Source organism: Chiloscyllium plagiosum, unplaced genomic scaffold (assembly GCF_037043375.1).
Source record: "Chiloscyllium plagiosum isolate Xiang-an unplaced genomic scaffold, Cpla_swu_hap1 HiC_scaffold_18, whole genome shotgun sequence".
NCBI lineage: Eukaryota > Metazoa > Chordata > Chondrichthyes > Orectolobiformes > Hemiscylliidae > Chiloscyllium > Chiloscyllium plagiosum.
In genome coordinates this window covers 80843108-80866670 of record NW_028270156.1, presented here as the reverse complement: position 1 = coordinate 80866670, position 23563 = coordinate 80843108, and the positions used below count along the sequence as shown (strand labels likewise).

At 48.8% G+C, this 23563-nt stretch overlaps 1 protein-coding gene across 5 annotated transcripts in view; it reads right to left on the bottom strand.

Moving 5' to 3' along the window:
• celf1 (cugbp, Elav-like family member 1) overlaps positions 1-23563 on the bottom strand; it is a 215901-nt gene that overhangs the window by 131549 nt on the left and 60789 nt on the right. The window lies entirely within an intron of this gene.

The window sequence follows — 23563 nt, the reverse complement described above, 5'->3', positions numbered from 1 at the left end:
CCTATCCTTATAATTCGAAACCTCCGATCCCAGTAACATCCTTACAAATCTTTTCTGTATCCTCTCCACTTTAATAACATCCTTCCTATAGCAGGGCAACTGGAACTGTACAGAGTACTCCAAATGTGGCCTTACCAACATCCTGAAAGTAACACTAAAGCAGGCATGAAGACCTTCTTAAAATGTATCAAAAGGAGGAGAGACAAAAGTGAACATCGGCCTAAACAGAATATGGCTAGGGAAATAATTATCACAGACAAGAAGAGGTCAGAGGAATTAAGTAAGTACTTTGCATCAACCTTTATGGTAGAGGACATCAACTGGACGAGAACAAAGAATACAAAGAACAGCAGAGCACGAGAGCAGGCCCTTTGGCACAGCAAGACGATGCTGACACAGGATGCCTCTCTAAACTAAACGCCTTTTGCCTTGACATGGTCTGTATCCTTCTATTCTCTGCTAGTTCATGTGTCAGACAAGGTGCCACTTAAATGTCGCTGTTGTATCTGCCTCACCATTCCAGGCACTTACCACCCTCTGTGTAAAACCTTGCCTCTCACAACTTTTAAACTTAGCCCTTTTACCTTAAAACCATGTGTCCTAGTGATTGACATTTCTACCCTGGGGAAAAAGACTCTTGACTATTCAAACCTCACAAATTTATAAAATTCTGTCACGCTGCCCCTCATTCTTCAATGTTCAAGTCGGTCCAATCTTTCCTCATAGCTAATACCCTCCCATCGAGGCAGCATCCTGGTAAACTGTTTCTGCACACTCTTCAAAGCCTCCACACCCTTCTGTTAGTGTGACAAACAGAACTGTACACAATATTCCTATCACGGCCTTACTGAAGTTCTATATGGCTACAAAATTACTTGCCAATTTTTATACTCTAAGCACCAACTGATGAAGGCAAGCATGCCATATGCCTTAGTGACCACCTTATCCACTTATATTGCTTTCAGGGAACTGAGGACCTGAATGCCTAGCTCCTTTTGTATATTGATGCGACAAAAGGTTCTGCCACTTACTATATACTTCCCTCCTGTATTAGTTCTTCCAAAATGCATCACCTCACATTCATCCAGATTAAACTCTATCTGCCATTTTTCCACCAAACTCCAACTATATCTTGTCATATTCTCTGACAATCCTCACTATATTTGCAGCTACCCCAATCTGTGTTTCCTGCAAACCTACTAATCAGGCCACCTAGATTCTCCTCCAAATCAATGGACTCCTGCAGAACACCATTGGTCGCAAGTCACCAGTCAGCAAAACACCCTTCCACCACTACACTTTGTCTTCTATGATTAAGCCAGTGCTGTATCTATCTTACCAGCTCACTGTGGATCCCATGTGATTTCACCTTTTGTATCAGTCTGCCATGAGGGATCCTGCCAAAGGCCTTGTTAAAGTCCATACAGACGATGTCTACTGGCCTGCCCTCTTCAATCATCTTTTGTCATTTCTTCAAAAAAATAACTCAAGTTTCTGAGACACAAACTTTCCTGCACAAAGTCATGCTGCCTATCATTAATAAGTCCATGTTTTTCCAAATGTGAGGAAATGCAGAACCTTCTCCAATAATTACCCTATCACTGACACAAGGCTCATCAGCTTGGAATGTTCCAGATTATCCCTGGTGCCCTTCTTAAAGGATCAGCAGGGGCTATTCTCCTTTGGGTCCTTTCCTATAACCAAAGAGCATATAAAGATTTCATAAAAGGCCCCAGCAATGTCCTTATCTGCCTCCTTCAGCATTCTGAGATAGATCACATCAGATCCAGCTGTAATTCTTTTCAAAACACCCAACACAGCCTCCCCAGAATCTCAATGTACTCCTCCCAAAGTTCACCATCCACCGTGCCCTCCTGCTTTGTGAATACCGATGTAAAGTATTGTTTAAGGACCTCACCCACTTCCACCAGCTCCACACAATAAATCCCACCCCTGTCCTTGAGTTGACGTACACTTTCCCTTGCTACCCTCTTGCTCCTTAGATTGGTATATAACACCTTGGGCTTTCCTTAATCCCAAAGACATGTCATAGCCCATTTTAACATAGAATAGTACAGCATAGGAGCAGGCCCTTGGCCCACGATGCTGTGCCAAACATGATACCAAGTTAAACTAATCCCTTCTGCCTGCCCATGTCCATATCCTCCATTCCTTGCTTATACATCTGCTTATCTAAAAGCCTATCATATCTGCCTCCGCCACGACCCCTGGCAGCAGGTTCCAGGCACTCACCGTATAAAAAGCTTGCCCGTCACACCACCTGGGAACATTCCTCCTCTTACCTTAATGCAAGCCCCCCTAATTCCTAGTTTGAGATCTCCTTCACCCCATCTCTCGCCTGCCCTCCCTCCCTCCCTCGCCCGGTCTCTCGCCTGCCCGCCCTCCCTCCCTCGCCCGGTCTCTCGCCTGCCCGCCCTTCCTCCCTCGCCTGCCCAGTCTCTCGCCCGCCCTCCCTCGCCCGCCCAGTCTCTCGCCTGCCCGCCCTCCCTCGCCCATTCTCTCGCCTGCCCGCCCCTCCTTCGCCCAGTCTCTCGCCTGCCCGCCCCTCCTTCGCCTAGTCTCTTGCCTGCCCGCCCCTCCTTCGCCCAATCTCTCGCCTGCCCGCCCTCCCTCTGTCTCTCGCCTGCCCGCCCCTCCTTCGCCCAGTCTCTCGCCCGCCCTCCCTCCCTCCTTCGCCCAGTCTCTCGCCTGCCCCCCCTCCCTCGCCCAGTCTCTCGCCTGCCCTCCCTCCCTCCCTCGCCCGGTCTCTCGCCTGCCCTCCCTCCCTCCCTCGCCCGGTCTCTCGCCTGCGGCCCTCCCTCCCTCGCCCAGTCTCTCGCCTGCCCGCCCTCCCTCCCTCGCCCAGTCTCTCGCCTGCCCGCCCCTCTCTCGTCCAGTCTCTCGCCTGCCCGCCCTCCCTGCCTCTGTCTCTTGCCTGCCCGCCCCTCCTTCGCCCAATCTCTCGCCTGCCCGCCCTCCCTCTGTCTCTCGCCTGCCCGCCCCTCCTTCGCCCAGTCTCTCGCCCGCCCTCCCTCCCTCCTTCGCCCAGTCTCTCGCCTGCCCCCCCTCCCTCGCCCAGTCTCTCGCCTGCCCTCCCTCCCTCCCTCGCCCGGTCTCTCGCCTGCCCTCCCTCCCTCCCTCGCCCGGTCTCTCGCCTGCCCTCCCTCCCTCGCCCGGTCTCTCGCCTGCCCTCCCTCCCTCCCTCGCCCGGTCTCTCGCCTGCCCTCCCTCCCTCCCTCGCCCGGTCTCTCGCCTGCGGCCCTCCCTCCCTCGCCCAGTCTCTCGCCTGCCCGCCCTCCCTCGCCCGCCCAGTCTCTCGCCTGCCCGCCCTCCCTCGCCCGCCCAGTCTCTCGCCTGCCCGCCCTCCCTCGCCCAGTCTCTCGCCTGCCCGCCCCTCCTTCGCCCAGTCTCTCGCCTGCCCGCCCCTCCTTCGCCTAGTCTCTCGCCTGCCCGCCCCTCTCTCGTCCAGTCTCTCGCCTGCCCGCCCTCCCTGCCTCTGTCTCTTGCCTGCCCGCCCCTCCTTCGCCCAATCTCTCGCCTGCCCGCCCTCCCTCTGTCTCTCGCCTGCCCGCCCCTCCTTCGCCCAGTCTCTCGCCCGCCCTCCCTCCCTCCTTCGCCCAGTCTCTCGCCTGCCCCCCCTCCCTCGCCCAGTCTCTCGCCTGCCCTCCCTCCCTCCCTCGCCCGGTCTCTCGCCTGCCCTCCCTCCCTCCCTCGCCCGGTCTCTCGCCTGCCCTCCCTCCCTCGCCCGGTCTCTCGCCTGCCCTCCCTCCCTCCCTCGCCCGGTCTCTCGCCTGCCCGCCCTCCCTCCCTCGCCCGGTCTCTCGCCTGCCCGCCCTCCCTCGCCCGCCCAGTCTCTCGCCCGCCCTCCCTCGCCCGCCCAGTCTCTCGCCTGCCCGCCCTCCCTCGCCCGCCCAGTCTCTCGCCTGCCCGCCCTCCCTCGCCCATTCTCTCGCCTGCCCGCCCCTCCTTCGCCTAGTCTCTCGCCTGCCCGCCCCTCTCTCGTCCAGTCTCTCGCCTGCCCGCCCTCCCTCTGTCTCTCGCCTGCCCGCCCCTCCTTCGCCCAATCTCTCGCCTGCCCGCCCCTCCTTCGCCCAGTCTCTCGCCTGCCCGCCCCTCCTTCGCCCAGTCTCTCGCCTGCCCGCCCTCCCTCCCTCGCCCAGTCTCTCGCCTGCCCGCCCTCCCTCCCTCGCCCAGTCTCTCGCCTGCCCGCCCTCCCTCCCTCGCCCAGTCTCTCGCCTGCCCGCCCTCCCTCCCTCGCCCAGTCTCTCGCCTGCCCGCCCTCCCTCCCTCGCCCAGTCTCTCGCCTGCCCGCCCTCCCTCCCTCGCCCAGTCTCTCGCCTGCCCGCCCTCCCTCCCTCGCCCAGTCTCTCGCCTGCCCGCCCTCCCTCCCTCGCCCAGTCTCTCGCCTGCCCGCCCTCCCTCCCTCGCCCAGTCTCTCGCCTGCCCGCCCTCCCTCCCTCGCCCAGTCTCTCGCCTGCCCGCCCTCCCTCCCTCGCCCAGTCTCTCGCCTGCCCGCCCTCCCTCGCCCGCCCAGTCTCTCGCCCGCCCTCCCTCGGCCATTCTCTTGCCTGCCCGCCCTCCCTCCTTCGCCCAGTCTCTCGCCTGCCCACCCCTCCCTCGTCCAGTCTCTCGCCAGCCCGCCCTCCCTCCCTCTGTCTCTCGCCTGCCCGCCCTCCCTTGCCCTGTCTCTCGCCTGCCCTCCCTCACTCTGTCTCTTGCCTGCCCGCCCCTCCTTCGCCCAGTCTCTCGCCTGCCCTCCCTCCGTCTCTCGCCTGCCCGCCCCTCCTTCGCCCAGTCTCTCGCCTGCCCGCCCCTCCTTCGCCCAGTCTCTCGCCTGCCCTCCCGCCCTCGCCCGGTCTCTCGCCTGCCCGCCCTCCCTCCCTCGCCCGGTCTCTCGCCTGCCCGCCCTCCCTCCCTCGCCCGGTCTCTCACCTGCCCGCCCTCCCTCGCCCGCCCAGTCTCTCGCCCGCCCTCCCTCGCCCGCCCAGTCTCTCGCCTGCCCGCCCTCCCTCGCCCGCCCAGTCTCTCGCCTGCCCGCCCTCCCTCGCCCATTCTCTCGCCTGCCCGCCCCTCCTTCGCCTAGTCTCTCGCCTGCCCGCCCCTCTCTCGTCCAGTCTCTCGCCTGCCCGCCCTCCCTCTGTCTCTCGCCTGCCCGCCCCTCCTTCGCCCAATCTCTCGCCTGCCCGCCCCTCCTTCGCCCAGTCTCTCGCCCGCCCGCCCTCCCTCCCTCGCCCAGTCTCTCGCCTGCCCGCCCTCCCTCCCTCGCCCAGTCTCTCGCCTGCCCGCCCTCCCTCCCTCGCCCAGTCTCTCGCCTGCCCGCCCTCCCTCCCTCGCCCAGTCTCTCGCCTGCCCGCCCTCCCTCCCTCGCCCAGTCTCTCGCCTGCCCGCCCTCCCTCCCTCGCCCAGTCTCTCGCCTGCCCGCCCTCCCTCCCTCGCCCAGTCTCTCGCCTGCCCGCCCTCCCTCCCTCGCCCAGTCTCTCGCCTGCCCGCCCTCCCTCGCCCGCCCAGTCTCTCGCCCGCCCTCCCTCGCCCATTCTCTTGCCTGCCCGCCCTCCCTCCTTCGCCCAGTCTCTCGCCTGCCCACCCCTCCCTCGTCCAGTCTCTCGCCAGCCCGCCCTCCCTCCCTCTGTCTCTCGCCTGCCCGCCCTCCCTTGCCCTGTCTCTCGCCTGCCCTCCCTCACTCTGTCTCTTGCCTGCCCGCCCCTCCTTCGCCCAGTCTCTCGCCTGCCCTCCCTCCGTCTCTCGCCTGCCCGCCCCTCCTTCGCCCAGTCTCTCGCCTGCCCGCCCCTCCTTCGCCCAGTCTCTCGCCTGCCCTCCCCTCCTTCGCCCAGTCTCTCGCCTGCCCTCCCGCCCTCGCCCAGTCTCTCGCCTGCCCTCCCGCCCTCGCCCAGTCTCTCGCCTGCCCTCCCGCCCTCGCCCAGTCTCTCGCCCAGTCTCTCGCCTTCCCTCCCTCCCTCCCTCGCACAGTCTCTCGCCTGCCCACCCTCTTCGAATTCTTTGAGGGCTCTGCCTGTCTTTTCTTTAAGGTTTCATCAATCTTACATACGCCCTTTTCCTTTTTGACTAAGCTCTCAATTTCTCTTGCCATCCAAGATTCCGGAATCTTACCATTCTTATCCTTCATTTCCACAAGAACATGCTGGTCTAGAAGGCTAAATCAAATGGCCTTGACAAGACTCCCGCTGAAAATGTGTGGCTGGAAAAGCGCAGCAGGTCAGGCAGCATCCAAGGAGCAGGAGAATCGACGTTTTGGGCATGAGCCCTTCTTCAGGGCTTATGCCCGAAACGTCGATTCTCCTGTTCCTTGGATGCTGCCTGACCTGCTGCGCTTTTCCAGCAACACATTTTCAGCTCTGATCTCCAGCATCTGCAGTCCTCACTTTCTCCTTGACAAGACTCCCACTTGCTAGATGTGGATTTACCTTCAAACAGCTGCTCCAGCCTACATTCCTGTAAGAACGCACAAAGAAAATTACAGCACAGGAACAGGCCCTTCAGCCCTCTAAGCCTGTGCCAACCCAGATCCTCTATCTATGCCTGTTGCCTATTTTCCAAGGATTTGTATCCCTCTGCCCCCTGCCCATTAATTTATCTCTCTAAATACATTTTAAATGACGTTATCATGCCCGCCTCTAACATCTCCTCTGGCAAAGCACCCACTATCCTCTGTGTAAAGAACTTTCAAAGCATATCTCCCTTAAAGTTTTCCCCTCTCACCTTGAACTCGTGACCCCTAGTAACTGAGTCCCCCACTCTGGGTGAAAGCTTCTTGCTATCCACTCTGTCTATACCTCTCATGATTTTGTAGACCTCAATCATGACCCCCTCAACCTCCGTCTTTCTACTTAACCTCTCCTCATAGCTAGCACCCTCCATACAAGGCAACATTCTGGTGAACCTCCTCTGCACCCTCTCCAAAGCAACCACATCCTTTTGGTAATGTGGTGACCAGAACTGTATACAGTATTCTAAATGTGGCTGAACCAAAGTACTATACAACTGTAACATGACCTGCCAACTCTTGTATTCAATACCACATCTGATGAAGGAAAGCATGCCATATGCCTTATTGACCACTCTATTGACCTGCGTTGCCACCTCCAGGGAACAATGGACCTGAGCACTCCGATCTCTCTGAACATCAATTTTCCCCAGGACTTTTCCATTTACCGTGTTCGCTCTTGAATTGGAGCTTCCAAAATGCATCACGGCACATTTGCCCGGATTGAAATCTATCTGCCATTTCTCCGCCCAACTCTCCAACCTATCTATATCTTGCTGCATTCTCTGACAGTCCCCTTCACTATTCTACTAATATTGTGGTAATTAGTCTTCTCCCAACTTCATCCAAGGACTACTCGCATCCCTATCCATAAGTAACTTAAAACTTACAGAATTATGGGCACTGTTTCCAAAATGCTCTCCCTCTGAAACTTCAAACACGTGGCTCGGTTCATTCCCCAGTACCAGATCTAAAATGGCCCCTTCCCCAGTTGGACTATTTATATATTGTTCCAAAAAAAATCCGAGACATGCCTATCAAATTCTCCTCCTTCAAAGGCAGTGGAATTAAGCCAGACCCAGTCAATATTGAGGAAGTTAAAATCACCCACCACAACAATCCTGCTGGTTTCACATTTTTGCATATTCTGTAGGTATATCTGTTCCTCTATCTCCCACTGGCTGTTGGGAGGCCTGTCGAACAATCCCAGCAAAGCGATTGCACTTCTCTTAGTCCTGAGCTTGATGCAATTAGTCTTGCTGGATGAACCATACAAGGTGTCCTCCCTCACAGTACAGCTGTGATATTCCCCCTTATCATAATACCTTCCTCTTTTACATCTCAATTACCCCGAAACATCTAATCCCCAGAACGTTAAGCTGCCAGTTTTGTCCTTCTCTAAACAAAGTCTCTGTAACATTTACGGCATGATAGTTTTATATGTATTGATGCAAGCTCATCTGCCTTACCTGTCTAATGCCTCGCATTATAATAAATACACTTCAGACCTCCAGTTCTGCCATAAAAGCAAATTACTGCGGGTGCTGGAATCTGAAACCAAAAGAGCAAATGCTGGAAAATCTCAGCAGGTCTGGCAGCATCTGTAAGGAGAGAAAAGAGCTGACGTTTTGAGTCTAACTGACCCTTTGTCAAAGCTTTGACAAAGGGTCAGTTAGACTCGAAATGTCAGCTCTTTTCTCTCCTTACAGATGCTGCCAGACCTGCTGAGATTTTCCAGCATTTGCTCTTCCAGTTCTGCCATGTTCAGTAACGTCCCCCCCTGTCTGTTCTTCCTCTTAGCCTTACTGGCTCGAGTCTCAGACACCTTGATCATTTCACTTGCTGACCTACTGCTTTGGTTCATGGTCCCCTGCCACACTCGTTTAAACCCTCCCAAGTGGCACTAGCAAAACTCCTTTCCAGGATATTGCTGCCCTTTCAGCTAGGTGCAATCGGTCCTTCTTTTTCAGGTCCTACCTACCCTGGAACACATCCCAATGATCCAGATAACACAGTCCCTCTCTCCTACACTAGCTCTTTAGCCACGTCTTTACTATCTTACTATTCCTAGCCTCATGCCACGGGACAGAGGAAGTAATCCCAAGATTATAACCCTAATTTCTTACTCCTTTTGCAGAACTTTACCTCTCTTTCTGCCTATGTCCTTGGTACCAATACGGACCACAACCTCTGGCAGCTCACCCTCTCCCTACAGAATATCCCCCCATGCTGGGTCACAGACATCCTTGATCCTAGCACAAGGCAGGCGATACATCACCCAAGAGTCCTGTTTATGGCCACAGAAACGTCTGTCAGTGCCCCCACTACAGAATCCAATCACTTCTGTCCGCCTACACACTAACCCATCCTGCTGTACAACAGTGCTAGTCACAATGCCAATGATTTGGCTGCTTGCTGTTTGTGCTTTCCCCTGAGAGGCCATCCCCCCCAACATTATCCAAACGGATATGCCTGCTTGAGGGGGAAATGGCCATAAGGGTCTCCTGTATTGCCTGCTGACACTTTAGTCTCCCGGGTCATTACCCCAAACCTTCTGTCTCTTTTGCCCTTACTGGTGGTGTGACCAGCTGGCTAAACGTGCTATCCACAACACTGTCAGTCTCATGGACACTCCATAGTGCACAGTGATAGAGATGACTTGGTACACTTACACTGTTCTCATGTATTCCTATACTTGAGTACACGCAACAATAAAATCGCATTCTGGTGAGTTCACCTCGAGTTCCCGGCACTCCATGTGGCAAATCACTATTCTGAAAACACTAAATAACCGAGGGACAGAGTTAAACAGAATAACTATCACTAGAGGTAAACATACTCGGGTAACTATTGGCACCAAAGGCTGACAAGTTCACTGATGGGCTGCATTGTGGAATTTTAAAAGACTGAAGGGTTAGTGGGTGCACTGTAGTAACCTTCCAAGAATTATTAGATCTGGAAACAATTGGAAAACTGTCAAAGTAACACGTTTATTCAAAAAAGCAAGGAGAAAAAAAAACAGGCAACCACAGACCTGCTGGCTTAATACGCTATCGAGAAAATGCACGGGCCTGTTAAAAAGGATACAATACATGACCATTTAGAAAGAATCAACAGAGTCAGCATGGCTTCACAAGGGAGAGGAGATCATGCCTGACAAGTTAAACACAGTCCTTTGAGGAGAAAGAACGTGCAATAAATAAAGGGGTAGTACCAGTAAACATTTGGATTTCTTAAACACGTTTGATAAGGTAACTAACATAAAGCTACTTCAGGTAAGAGCCCATGATGTTGAGGGTTGTATAGCAGCTTGAAGAGAGGATTGGCGAACAGAGAAGTCAAGGTGGAGATAAGGAGAGCAAGTCCAAGTTGGCAACCTGTAACTAGTGGAGTGCCACAGGAATCAATGCTGGGACCACAGTTATTTACAATACATTTTAATATCCAGGATGACAGAAGTGAACGTACAGCTTATGGATGATTAAAAAAAACAGGAGTCGGAGATCCAAGATGGCGGTGACCCAGCAAGTCTGAGTCTAAGTGCTCCTCCCAAGACTTGGGCAAAGTGGGCCACCCGCTTCCACCACACTTACCAAATCATTTTAAATAGTTTTTACTTAATGTAATTAGTTGCTCTGTACTAAATGTGAACAGACTAGTCTGCAGCAAAAATGACTAAAGGGAAAGGTGCTCGCAGTTCTCAGCATACAGGAACCCCTCTCCCACCTTCCCCAACTGCAGCAGAGGCGTCCACAGCCACCCCGGGGGACTTATCTATGGTGGCGAGCCTCATGGAAGTAATTTCCAAGCTTGACGTGAAGATCAACGCCCTTCATCGAAGAGTCTCGGAGCAGGTGGAATTCACTCTCGGCTGCGCTACAAAAGCACGATCGAGACATTGAGGAAATCGAGTGCCGAGTCGGAGGGGCGGAGCTAAAGGCCGCGACCTCCAAGACGACCGCAGAATCGGCCATGGGATGGCTCCAGACTCTCCAGCGATTCCGGACCTTAGAAAATCACATCGACGACCTCAATTCTCGAGGTCGTCGAAAATATATTCGTTTGCTGGGCCTTCCCGAACGGGAAGAGGAAGGCCAGCTTACAGCGTTCCTCGAGCAGTGGCTTCCACAGCTGTTAAATCTGGAGGCTGGATCAGGCCAGGTAAGGGTAGAATGGGCCCACCGGGTTGCAATGCACAGGCCCTGCTTGGACCAGCGCCCCCACCTGGTCCTGTTCTGGCTGCAGAGCTACAAGAAGCTTCCAGAAATCTTGGGAAAGATCCCCAAGCCATGATTTATAAAGGATCCAAGATTATGCTATTCCAGGACTTTTTCCCAGCTTTGGCCCGAAAGAGGAAGGTGTTTGACGAAGCGAAGAAGCGTTTAAGGGACTTAAACATCCAGTACTCCCTGCGCTACCCAGCGACGCTACGTTTTAGCCATGAAGGGTCCATGTATAACTTCAGATCGCCAGAGAAGGCCAAGGAATTTCTGGACTCTCTTAGATAAATTGTAAGAGTTAATTCGAGTGGTGAATGATGTTGTTCTGCCCTCCCCACCATCCCGATAACACTTTTTTTTCCCTTTCTTTACCGTACTGTTTAATATTATCTCCAGGGGGTGGGGAGAGGGGTTAATTTTTTTGTTCTTCACTTAGCGATTTTCTCACTTTTTTTTAAAATATATATATATATATAATAGGCCGGGCGGTCTAGTTAATGTAGGTGGGGGGAGGTGGTTACCTTATCCTATTTTATCTCTGTCTTTAACAGCGGGGCTGTTTTCCCCCGTTATTTTGTATTACTATATTTAGTTATTATTTGTTGAGACTGTAATTTTATAGTTATATATGTTCATACATGGTATTAACATTACTAAATATATCCAGGTGTTGGTGTGGGTGGGGGAGGAAGGGGTAGGGTACTCACTGTTAACTCTAGCTTCGTAGTATATTTGACTTTTCTTTATTCTATCGCGAGATGCCTGGGTCAAGGGTGGGGCACTGGCTGGGAGAGAATATGATGGGCTTTTGGAAAGGAAGTGATGCCCCCTGGGAACAAGGGAGAAAATTTCCATTTAAATACTTTTTTTTAAATAAGAAATAGTTTTTTATTGTGTTAGTGTATTAAAGAACCTCTATTTTTGTGAATTTTACATGTTCTATACTCAGGATGTTTTGGATGGGGTTTCTTCTCCCGAGGGGTCTCGGACTTGCCCGGACGATTATGGTTAATCAGTCGATTAAATGGTGCACCTGGAATGTCAAGGGGAGTAATTCACCAATCAAAAGGAAGAAAATATTATCAAACCTCAAGAAAGAAAGGGTTGATATAGCTCTCCTACAGGAGACACACTTATTGGATAAAGAATACTTGAAATTATGACAGGGTGGATTTCATCAGGCCTTCTTTTCTTCCTTCAGCTCAAAAAGTAGGGGAGTTGTCATCCTTATTCGGAAGAATCTCCCTTTCAAAATCCTAAATCAGATAAAAGACGAATCTGGATGATATCTTCTGATTAAAGCCCTTATAAATGGAGAGGAATATGGGATCTTAAATCTGTATTGTCCCCCGGCACATCCTTTTAAATTTATAACGGAAGCCTTCTCCAAATTGATGGCTCTCGGTGCTCGGCATACAATTATAGGGGGAAACTTTAATTGTATTATGGACCCGGAAATAGATAGGATTCCCAAGAGTACTGCAGGAGTATCCCTCAGATCCAGACAATGGTGGATTTGAACAAAGAATTAGGACTAGAAGATGTGTGGAGATGCCTTCACCCACAGGGCGGAGATTTTTCTTTTTACGCCAATCCACATAAATGTCACACCAGAATTGATATGTTTTTTGCCCCCTCGATTTTTTTAAATTCCATATCATCCTGTAAAATAGGTAGTACAACAACTTCTGATCACGCTGCTGTATATAAGGAAATCAAGGCGAGGAACAATGAGACACCCCCTGGCATTGGCACATGGATTCCTTCCTGATGAAAGATAGTAAATATGTAAAGTACTTCTCTCAAGAATTTAAAACTTTTTTAGAAATTAATTCAGGTACAGATAGCAACCCATCAATGATGTGGGAGACCATCAAAGCTTACACACGAGGTTTGATCATTTCATACTCGGCTACAACAGCATCTGCTCAAATCTCGCTTAAAAGTGGCTGAAACAGCATATGCTGACAGACCTTCTATTATCAAATTACAAAGGATTACGGCCCTTAGGACAGCCCTGAACACCACGCTTGTGCGTCATACAAACCAATATCCTTGCTAAATGTAGATTTTAAAATTCTTTCTAAAACGTTAGCATTGAGGCTAGAAAGGGTATTGCCATACATCATAAAGGAGGATCAGATGGGGTTTATTAAGAGCTGTAGATCATCCAATAATGTTAGAAGGGTTTTGAATGTGATTCAAGCCTGCCATCAGGGAAAGATACTGGGAGTAGTAGTCTCATTAGACGCGGAAAAGGCATTTGACAAGGTTAAGTGGTCATATCTGTTTTACACATTGGAAAGGTTTGGCATTGGAAAGATGTTTGACAAATGGGTCTCAACATTGTATAATGATGCCAAAAGCAGTTGTGGTTACCAATGGACTAGGCTCGGATAGCTTCAGTGTGGGTAGGGGCTGCTGTCAGGGATGTCCTCTCTCACCATTGTTGTTTACGCAAATAATCGAGCCACTAGCAGAAGCGATACCGGCTGACCCTAATATAATGGCCCCGAGGATTGGTACAGGTAAACATAAAATTACCCTATACGCAGATGATGTTCTCCTATTCCTCAGTAACCCCATGATGTCCGTGCCTCGCTTAATTCAAGTTATTAATACATTTAGTGTATTTTCAGGCTATGAAATTAATTTTTCAAAATCGGAGGCTATGCCAATGGACGCTAGTATATCCCACCTATTGGACGGATCCCACTTTCCCTTTCGGTGGTCCCTGGAGGGTTTCTTATATTTAGGCATTTTTATCACCCCAGTATTTGGCCAGCTATACAAGGCTAACTTTGTGCATTTACTGGAGAGGATAAGGCAGGACCTCCAGCGATAGGGAGACCTTCCAATTTCCTGGCTGGGTAGAATAGCACTAATTAAAATGAATGTCCTGCCCCGTCTCCTATACCCTATGAGAATGCTTCTGGTGATGCTGCCGAGGCTGGCATTACGTAAATTTTATGGCTGGCTGGGTTCCTTCATCTGGAATCATAGGCGGCCCCTCATTAAGCTGAAGAAGCTACAGCTTCCACAGGCAAGGGGAGGACTGGATTTTCCAGATTTTAGGAAATATCAGAAAAGTTCCCTATTAAGCTACATAGCCGATTGGGTCTTGTCTGACCCACAATCAATCTGGCTTGACATCAAGGCTTCTCAAGTAAAATGCCCACTTACTAACCTCTTAGTTTCAGACAAGAGGAAAATCATCACGGATCACTGTAAAAACCCTATAATACTAACTACAATTAAAGCTTGGAATATAATGCGGCAAAATGAGGGCAATTCACATAAAACATCCCCTTATGCTCCGAACTTTCAACCGGGGGCTTACAGATGCCACTTTCAAACTCTGGAGATCCAGGGGTATCTCCTGTTTCGGGGATCTGTTTAAGGAAGGGGTCCTGATGTCTTTTGAACAGTTGCATCAGAAATTTGGATTACCTAACGGTGATATCTTTTGATAATTCCAAATTCGAGATTACATACAGAAGACGACTACGCTATTAGATAGTCTTTATAAATCAGACAGAAAACGTAGAATGTAATGGCCAATGGGGGTACCTTCGGTCAGCACTCTTTATAATTTATTACATGATGAATTATCGGAAGATATGGACAATTTGCTTAAAACATGGGATCAGGATTTGGGGCTGGAAATCTCTATAGAAATGTGGAATGACATTTGGGAAAATGCCAGAAAAATCTCCATCTGCAACAGACCTCAGGCCAATCAGTTGAAGATACTTCACAGGCCCATGTAGCACCTGACCGATTGGCAAAATTCAAGGCAGGAGCATCTCCAATGTGTCCCAAATGTAAAAAGAGGTGGGCACTCTTGTACACTGCTTATGGACCTGTCATAAGATCCGTAGATATTGGACTAAAGTAGTAAATGTTCTGACAGAAATCTTGGGAACGGAAATTAGAGTGAATCCAGTATCTCTCCTTTTGGGCTTTTCGAGCTTACCTTCCCTGGATGTGCACGGGAAAAGATTATTTTCCATTCTCTCTTTCTGTGCAAGGAGAAATATTTTGGTGAACTGAATGGCTGAGTGCCGTCCTGGTCTTTTGAATTAGCACAGAATAATCATGGGAATATATTCCCCTTGACTTCCTTACAAATATGGTGCACCAAAAAACCGAATTATTCTATAAAATATGGCAGCCCTTCTTGAATTACACAGATACAGATATTTCGGCCATTCTAACAAGGGCTTTTATCTAATTGAGACAACGACCCTGGCTGGTCCGGGGCCCCTTGGGAGAGGAATCCCGCACGAATACGGGTTTTGTTACGATCTGATGTTAACACATTCCGAGCATGTACTCAATTTCTGTGTTATCCGTCGTTTCTTTTTCTTTTCTTAAGTAATGTAAGAGATTTAATTATACACTTTGGTTACTTGTAGGTTAGATTAGTAGTTAGTTGAGTTTTGTCTTTTTTTCTTTTCTCGGTTTTTTTTGTTTGTTATTTAAGATTTAATTGTATATCAATGTTTATACTTGGGTTTTTTTATTCGTAAACTTGTAAAAACATGTTAAATTTTCAATAAAAATATCTCTTAAAAAAACAGGTGGGAAGGCAAGTAATGAGAATGACACAAAGTGGCTGCAAGAAGGATAGAGACTAGTTTAAGTGAGCACGCAAAAACTTTGTTGATGAAATATGTGGGAAAATGTGAAGTTATTCACTTTGGCAGGAATCTGATGAAGGGCTTATGCTCAAAACATCGATCCTCCTGTCCCTCGGATGCTGCCTGACTGGCTGTGTTTTTCCAGCACCACACTCTTCGACTCTGATCTCCAGCATCTGCAGTCCTCACTTTGTTGCCTTCACCTGTCCCATCTGACTCCTCCCTTCCTTTTCTCAACTTGACTGGAATCTGTTTCCATTTCTGGGGATAGGCTGGCCAGCATGGTGGCACAGTGGTTAGCATTGCTGCCTCACAGCGCCAGAGACCCGGGTTCAATTCCCGCCTCAGGCAACTGTCTGTGTGGAGTTTGCACATTCTCCCCAAGTCTGCGGCACGGTGGGCGGCACGGTGGCACAGTGGTTAGCACTGCTGCCTCACAGCGCCTGAGACCCGGGTTCACTTCCCGCCTCAGGCGACTGACTGTGTGGAGTTTGCACGTTCTCCCCGTGTCTGCGTGGGTTTCCTCCGGGTGCTCCGGTTTCCTCCCACAGTCCAAAGATGTGCAGGGTCAGGTGAATTGGCCATGCTAAATTGCCCGTCGTGTTAGGTAAGGAGTAAATGTAGGGGTATGGGTGGGTTTCGCTTCGGCGGGTCGGTGTGGACTTGTTGGGCCGAAGGGCCTGTTTCCACACTGTAATCTAATCTAATCTGCGTGGGTTTCCTCCAGGTGCTCCAGTTTCCTCCCACAGTCCAAAGATATACAGGTTAGGTGAATTGGCCATGCTTCCCGTCAAGATTCCATTCAACTTATCCAGTTTCTCAGTGTCCATCGCACCTGTCCTGATGATACCACCATCTACAAGGGAGCTTCAGGAATGCCCACCTTCTACTTTAACAGAGGATTTCCTGCCACCATGGCCAACAGGGGCCTGAGCCATTTCTGATTCATTTACCATACTTCTGCCATCACCCCTTCTTGCCCCTCTCAACACCATAAGGTCCCTCTGGACATTGCACTAGCATTGGCATCCAAAAGATCATAAGCTGCCATTTTTGTCACGAGACTCAGAAACTCACATGCCCCATCATCACCACCACCCCACTGGCATTCCGCAGAGATCATTTCCTCTGCGGCACACTTCCTCCACTCTCAACACTTCCCCACATCCCCATGGCGCCTTCCCAAGCATTTGCAGGTGGTGCAAAACCTGCCTTCTCACTATTCAAGGCCCCTATATCTTCCACATGAAGTAGCAATTTACCTACACTTCAATCAATCTAGTCTACTGCACTTGCTGCTCATAGTGTGGTCTCCTCTACACTGTGGCGATGAAACGCAGATTGGGCAACTGCTTTGTGGAACATTGAATCTTATCCACAAAAATGATCTTGAGCTTCCATAGCACCATTGTGTTCCCTGGCCAACATCTGAGTCTCGGGCTTGCTACAGTGCTCCAGCGAGACTCAGCACAATCTGGGAGAACTGCATCCCATTTTCCACTTAGGGATCCTGAAGTCTTCAGGATTCAATATTAATTTTGGAATCTGATAGGTTCTTGCTTGGTAAGGGAATCAGGGGTTACAGGAAGAAGGCAGGAGAACTGAGTTGAGCAACATATCAGCCATGATGAAATGGAGGAGACTCGATGAACCAAATGGCTTAATTCTGCTCCTACATCTTATCGTCTACAAATGCTGTCAGACCTTCGAAAGTTTCTCCAGCAATTTCTGTTTTTGTTTAAGATTCTTAGTGGACATGACAAGGTAGATACAGATGTTGTTTTCCTTTGTGGGAGAGTCTGGGACCCAAGAGCAGAATTTAGAGTAAGGGATTGCCCACTTACAACATAGGAGGAATTCCTTCTGTCAGAAGGTAGTGCATCTGTGGAATTCTTTACCACAGAGGGCTATCGAGGATTGGTCTTAAATTATATTCAAGGCTGAGATGGACAGATTTTAATCCGTAAGGGAGTCGAAAATGGGAAAAAGGCAGACAAATGGAGTTATGGATGGGGTGAGCCATGATTGGACTAAATGACTGAGCAGACTTGATGAGATAATCGGCTTCCTTCTGCTCCTCCATCTTAGTCTTCAGGGATCCATGGCTAAAGAGAGTGCAGGGACGTGCATTTACAAAGACAAGATGACAATGAAGAAAAGCAAGGGTTTAGATTAGTAGACATATTTCATCACCCATTCATACTCTTGATACTCGGACGTGATGAACCTGGTGAGTTACCGCTCCCCAGACCGAGAGTATCTAATGGTGAAGTGCCATCCCTACAACCTGTCATGGGAATTTATTTCTGCTATCCTGACAGTAGTTTACATCCCACCGTTTGCTGAAGTGAAGAGTGCACTTGATGAAATATGTACTGCCACAAATAGCCGGGATGGAATATCCTGAAGCCTTGTTCACTGCAGCTGGTGACTTCAACCGGTCAACCTCAAGTGTGTGAGATCAAGATACCATCAACACGTCTCCCGTTTCACCAGAGGTTCACTCACCCTTGGTCATTGCTATACAACCATTAAAGACGTGTAATGTTCCATCCCCTGCCCATGTTTCGGTAAATCGGACCATAAGGCTGTGCTCCCTCTCCCGGCTTAACTGGAGTGTGAGGATCCATTACAGAAAGTCGTACAATGCTGGCCTGAGGTAACAGATCTGACAGCTTGGAGATAGTGGACTGGTCCATATTCAAGAAGTCAGCAGCCAACGTAAATGAGTATGCCACTACTGTCACACATTTCTTCAGTAAGTATGTAAAGGACTGTGAGCCAAAGAGGTCAACCCGAGTGTTCCCCAGCTGGAAGCCATGGATCAACCGGACGATGCACTCCCTCTTGAAGTCCAGGTCTGCAACGTTCAAGTCTGGTGACCCTGACTTATACAGGGAATCGAGGCACGATCCTCGCAAAGCCATCAGCTACGCCAAGAATCAGAATCCCAGACTAACCACACAAACTCATATTGACTGCAGCAAGGCTTACATGATCTAACTAGTGACAAAGAGAAGTTGAGTAGAATCGCTGACAATAATGCATCTCTCCCCGATGAGCTCAATGCATTCAATGTTGGTTTTAAATAGAAGGCCAGTGAAACAAAGTTATCTGCATGGACAGTCTCAGGTGCACCTGTACCCAGTCACCACCACAGTCATCTGATTGGCCTTCTTAAAAGTTAACCTACAGAAAGCAACTGGCCTGGATGAACTCCCTGGCTGTGCACTCAGATCCTGCGCAGACCAGCTGGTAGGGGTATTCACGGACATCCTTAATCTCTCTTTACTCTGATGTGATGTTCCCACCTGCTTCAAGAAGACCACCATCATCCCAGTGCCAAAGAAAAATCAGGCAACATGCCTTAATGATTACCTCGGTGGCTCTGACATCCATCATTGCTACTTCAAGTAGCAATGGCGCACATCAACTCCAGCCTCCCAGACTGCCTTAATCCATGACAATTTACCTACCGTCACAATAGATCCATGCAGGACACCATCAGACTGGCCCTACACTCATCCCTAGAAGATGTGGATAACAAGGATACCTACATCAGACTCCTATTTATAGACTTTAGCTCAACCTGCAACACCATAATTCCAACCAAACACACCTCCAAGCTCTGAGACCTAGGACTCTGCTCCTCCCTCTGCAACTGGAGCCTCAACTTCCTGACTCACAGACAGTAATCAGTAAGGATATACAATACCCCCTTCCACAATAATCCTCAACACTAGTGTCCCGCAAGGCTGCATACACAGCCCCTTATTACACTCGTTATAGACTCAACTATGTAGCCAAATTCAGCTCTAACTCCATTTACAAATTTGCTGACGACATCACCGTAGTGGGTCGGATCTCAAAAAACGACAAGACAGAGTACAGGAAAGAGAGAGCGCAAGCGAGCTTACTGGCATGGTATAAAGGCCTCTCTCTCCCTCCCTCAATGTCAGCAAAACAAAAGAGCTGGTTATTGACGCCTGGAAGCAGAGGGGAGGACACTCTTGTTGCATCAATGCTGCTGAGGTGGAGATCATCAAGAGCTTCAAACTCCTCAGAGTAAGTGTCACCAATCTGTCCTGGTACATCCATGTCTAGAAAGCACATTCAACACTGCTATCTCCTCAGAAGGCTAAGGAAATTCAGCATGTCCACAATGATCCTTGACAATTTTTATAAGTGCACTATAGAAAGCATCTACCTGGATGCATCACAGCTTGGTATGGCAACTGCTCAACCCAAGACCGTAAGGAATTACAGACAGTTGTGAACACAGCCCAGCCCATCACAACAAACAGCCTTCCTTCCATTGACTCCACCATTTCCCACTGCCCTAGGATAGCAGCCAGCATAATCGAAGACCACACACCATACCGCCACCGCCGCCGCCACTCCCCCACCCTGTGCACGGTCATACTCTCTTCGATCTGGCAGAAGGTACAGAACTTTTAAAAAAAAATGTCAACAGATTCAAGAACAGCCACTTCCCTGCTATTATCAGGTTTATGAATGGACCTGTCAAATATTAGATTTGATCTTTCCCTGCACCTTCTCTGCAGCTGTAACACTATATTCTGCATTCTACTTGGAGACAGTGAGAACTGCAGATGCTGAAAAAAGTCGATAAAACGTGGAGCTGGAAAAAGCACAGGCCTGAAGAGGAGTCCTGCTGGAAACACTGACTCTCCTGCTCCTCTGATGCTGCTTGACCTGCTGTACGAGTCCTCATTAAGGGTCCTGCTGGAAACACTGACTCTCCTGCTCTCTGATTCTACTTCCTATTACCCTTATGTAAGGTGCAATTTGTCTCAACACTCCGCAAAACATATTTTTCCCTATATCTTAGTGTGTGACAATAATAAGTCAAACCAAAAGAATAATTTTCGATCTAATGTGGGTGATCTGGGAAGATATTTGTGCACAGCCAGATCCCACATATGACAGCAGAAAATATGTTTTTAATGATGTCAAATGTGCAATACATCATAATCAGAACACTTCCTCTTCAAAATAGAACTTTTTTTTACACCTAATTTCACATAGTACACAGTTGCAATTTGTAATCAGAAGACTAATGGAATGCTGGCCTTTATTTTAAGGAGTAGGACAGTACGGAAATCATTCCACAACTGCTTTTACTGTTGAGAAGAAATGGAAGCTGGAGAACTCAGGGAAATAAACAGTTCACATTACAGAAAAGGAATTGCTGCAGGTCTTAGAAAACAAAAGGTAGGTAAATCTCCAGGACCTGATCAAATGTATCCCAGGACATGGTGAGAAGTTAGAGACAAAACTGCAGGACACCTTGCAGAAATATTTGTATCATCTATAAACACAGGCGAAGTACAGGAGGACCGAGGTGGCTAATGTAATGCCATTGTTTAAGAAAAGCTGCAAGGAGAAGCCTGGAAACAATAGGCCCATGAGTCTGACATTGGTGGTGGGTAATTTGTTTGAGGTGATTCTGAAAGACAGGATTTATATTCATTTGGAGAGTCAAAGGTTGATTAGGGATAGCCTGCATGGCTTTGTGCGAGAAAAATAGTGTCCCACAAATTTGATTGAGTTTTTTAATGAAGGAATAAAAAAAAATTGAAGCCAGTACACGTTGTTTACTTAGACATTTGTAAAGCCCTTGACAAGGTTCCACTTGGTAGACTAATTAGTAAAGTTATATCGCATGGGATTCAGGATGAGCTTGCCAAGTGAGGACCAAATTGGCTTTATGGTAAGAGAGTTGTGGAGTGGTTGTAGATGGTGACAGAGGGTTATTTCTCGGACCAGGATCAGCAGTGTTCCACGGGGATCTGTGCTGGATCCACTTTTGTTTGTCATTTATATAAATAATTTGTAAGAGAATGGAGGAGGCATGGTTACTAAGTTTGCAGTAGAAAACACCAAAATTGGTGATAAAGTGGACAGCGCAGAAGGTTATCCAAGATTACAAAGAGATCTTGATCATTCGAGCCAATGGGCTGCAGAACGGCAGATTTGGATAAATGTGAGGTATTGCATTGTGGTATTACAAACAAGGACAGGACTTAGACAATGAATGGTAGAGCCCTGGGTAGTGTTGTAGAACAGAGACACCTAGAGGTTCAGGTACATAATTCTTTAAAATGTGGCTCACAAATTGATAGGGTGGTTAAGCATGCTTGCCTTCATTGTTCAGACCTTTGAGTGTAGGAGTTGGGGCATCATGTTGAGGTTCCACAGCACGTTGGTAGAGCATCTTCTAGAGTACTGCGTCCAGTTCTGATCGCCCCGTATATAGAATGGATATAAACTGAAGAGGGTTCAGAAAAGATTTACCAGGATGTTGCTGGGAATAGAGCATTTGAGATATAAAAATAAACTGGAAAGTCCAAGACCTTTTTCAGTGGAGTAAAGGAGGTTGAGGTATTTTATTGAAGTTTATAAAATTATGAGGGGTATAGGTAAGGCAAATGACAAGGGTAGTTTCTCTCGAGTGGGGGAGTTCAAAACTAGGGGGCATGATTTTAAGGTGAGCGGAGAAAGATTTAAAAAGGACCTGAGGCAATTTTTTCTTACACAGAGAATGCTATGTGTGTGAAATGAACTTCCAGAGTAAGTACTAAGATGCAGGTACAGTTACAATGTTTAAAATTTGGATAAATTCATGAATAGGAAAAGTTTGGAGGGATATGGGCCAAGCGCAGGCAGGTGGGACTTGTTTAGTTTGGGACACAATCCGCATGGATTGGTTGGACCGTATGCGTCTGTTACCATGCTGTGTAACTCTAAGACTCTATAACTGTACACAGTGCTAGTGATACCACATCTGGAGTACTGAGAGCAGTTTGGTCTCATTAGTTAAGGAAAGATATCATTTCATTGAAGGCACTTAACAAAAGGTTTACAAGGATGATCTTTGGAATGGAGGGATTGTCTTATGAGCAAAAGCTTAACATGTTGGCTGTCTGTTCATTGATTAGATTACATTACATTACAGTGTGGAAACAGGCCCTTCGGCCCAACAAGTCCACACCGACCCGCCGAAGTGCAACCCACCCATACCCCTACATTTACCCCTTACTTAACACTACGGGCAATTTAGCATGTCCAATTCACCTGACCTGCACATCTTTAGACTGTGGGAGGAAACCGGGGCACCCGGAGGAAACCCACGCAGACACGGGGAGAATGTGCAAACTCCACAGTTGCCTGAGGCGGGAAATGAACCCGGGTCTCCGGGTTTGAAAAAGTGAGAGGTGATCTCATAGAAACATACTGGATTCTGAATGGGCTTGACAGGGTAAATGCTGAGACGAAATTTCCCCTCATGGGATAATCTAGCACCAGAATTAAGGAGCGCCAATTTGAGACTGAGATGAGAAGAAATTTGATCTCTCAGAGGGTTGAGGGTCTTTGGAGCTCCTTGCCACAGAGAGCTGTAGGGCAAAGTCCTTGTGAACACTTCAGGCTGAAACAGATACATTCTTGATCAATAAGGGAATCAAGGATTACCAGAAAAGGGAAAAAGACGTGAAGCATGTTGGATCAACCATGGCCTTTAGAATAGCAAAACTAGACTCAGACGGCCAAACTGCCTCCTGAAGTCCATATAAGCATCCACAGACATTCCATGCCCACTACCTTAGTCACCTCTTCAAAACATTTGATGAGTTGGTCAGGCATGACTTACCTGTCATGAATCCATGCTGGCTCTCACTGACTAACTAAAAACTTGAGGTGTTCATTTACCACCATCATCGTTCATAGACTCTAACAACTCCCCCACCATAAATGTTAGGTTAACTGCTTGGCAAATTGCCTGGTTTTCCTCTTTCATTCTTTTTAAAAGCATGGACATAGGAAAACCTCTGTTGGTACCAAATTTAGGAGGCACTAATTTCAGGTTCTGGCTGAGATTCAGATGAAATGTGAGGAACGTTAATTGCTTACAAACTGCTTGTAACACTATAGCATCATAGAGTCAGAGTGGACAGTCTGCACCAAACTACTAGCCCCATTTTCAGCCCCTAGCCTTGAATGACATTTCAAGTATTCTTCCATGCACTTTATTTAGGTTATGAGGTTACCTCCCAGGTATTGCATTCCAGATTCTCACCACCATCTAAATCAGCTGTCCTTCATCTTGAAATTATTCCTCCTTCAACTAAGGAGAACACCTACTTCCCTGTCTACCATACGCCCTCATAATCCCATAT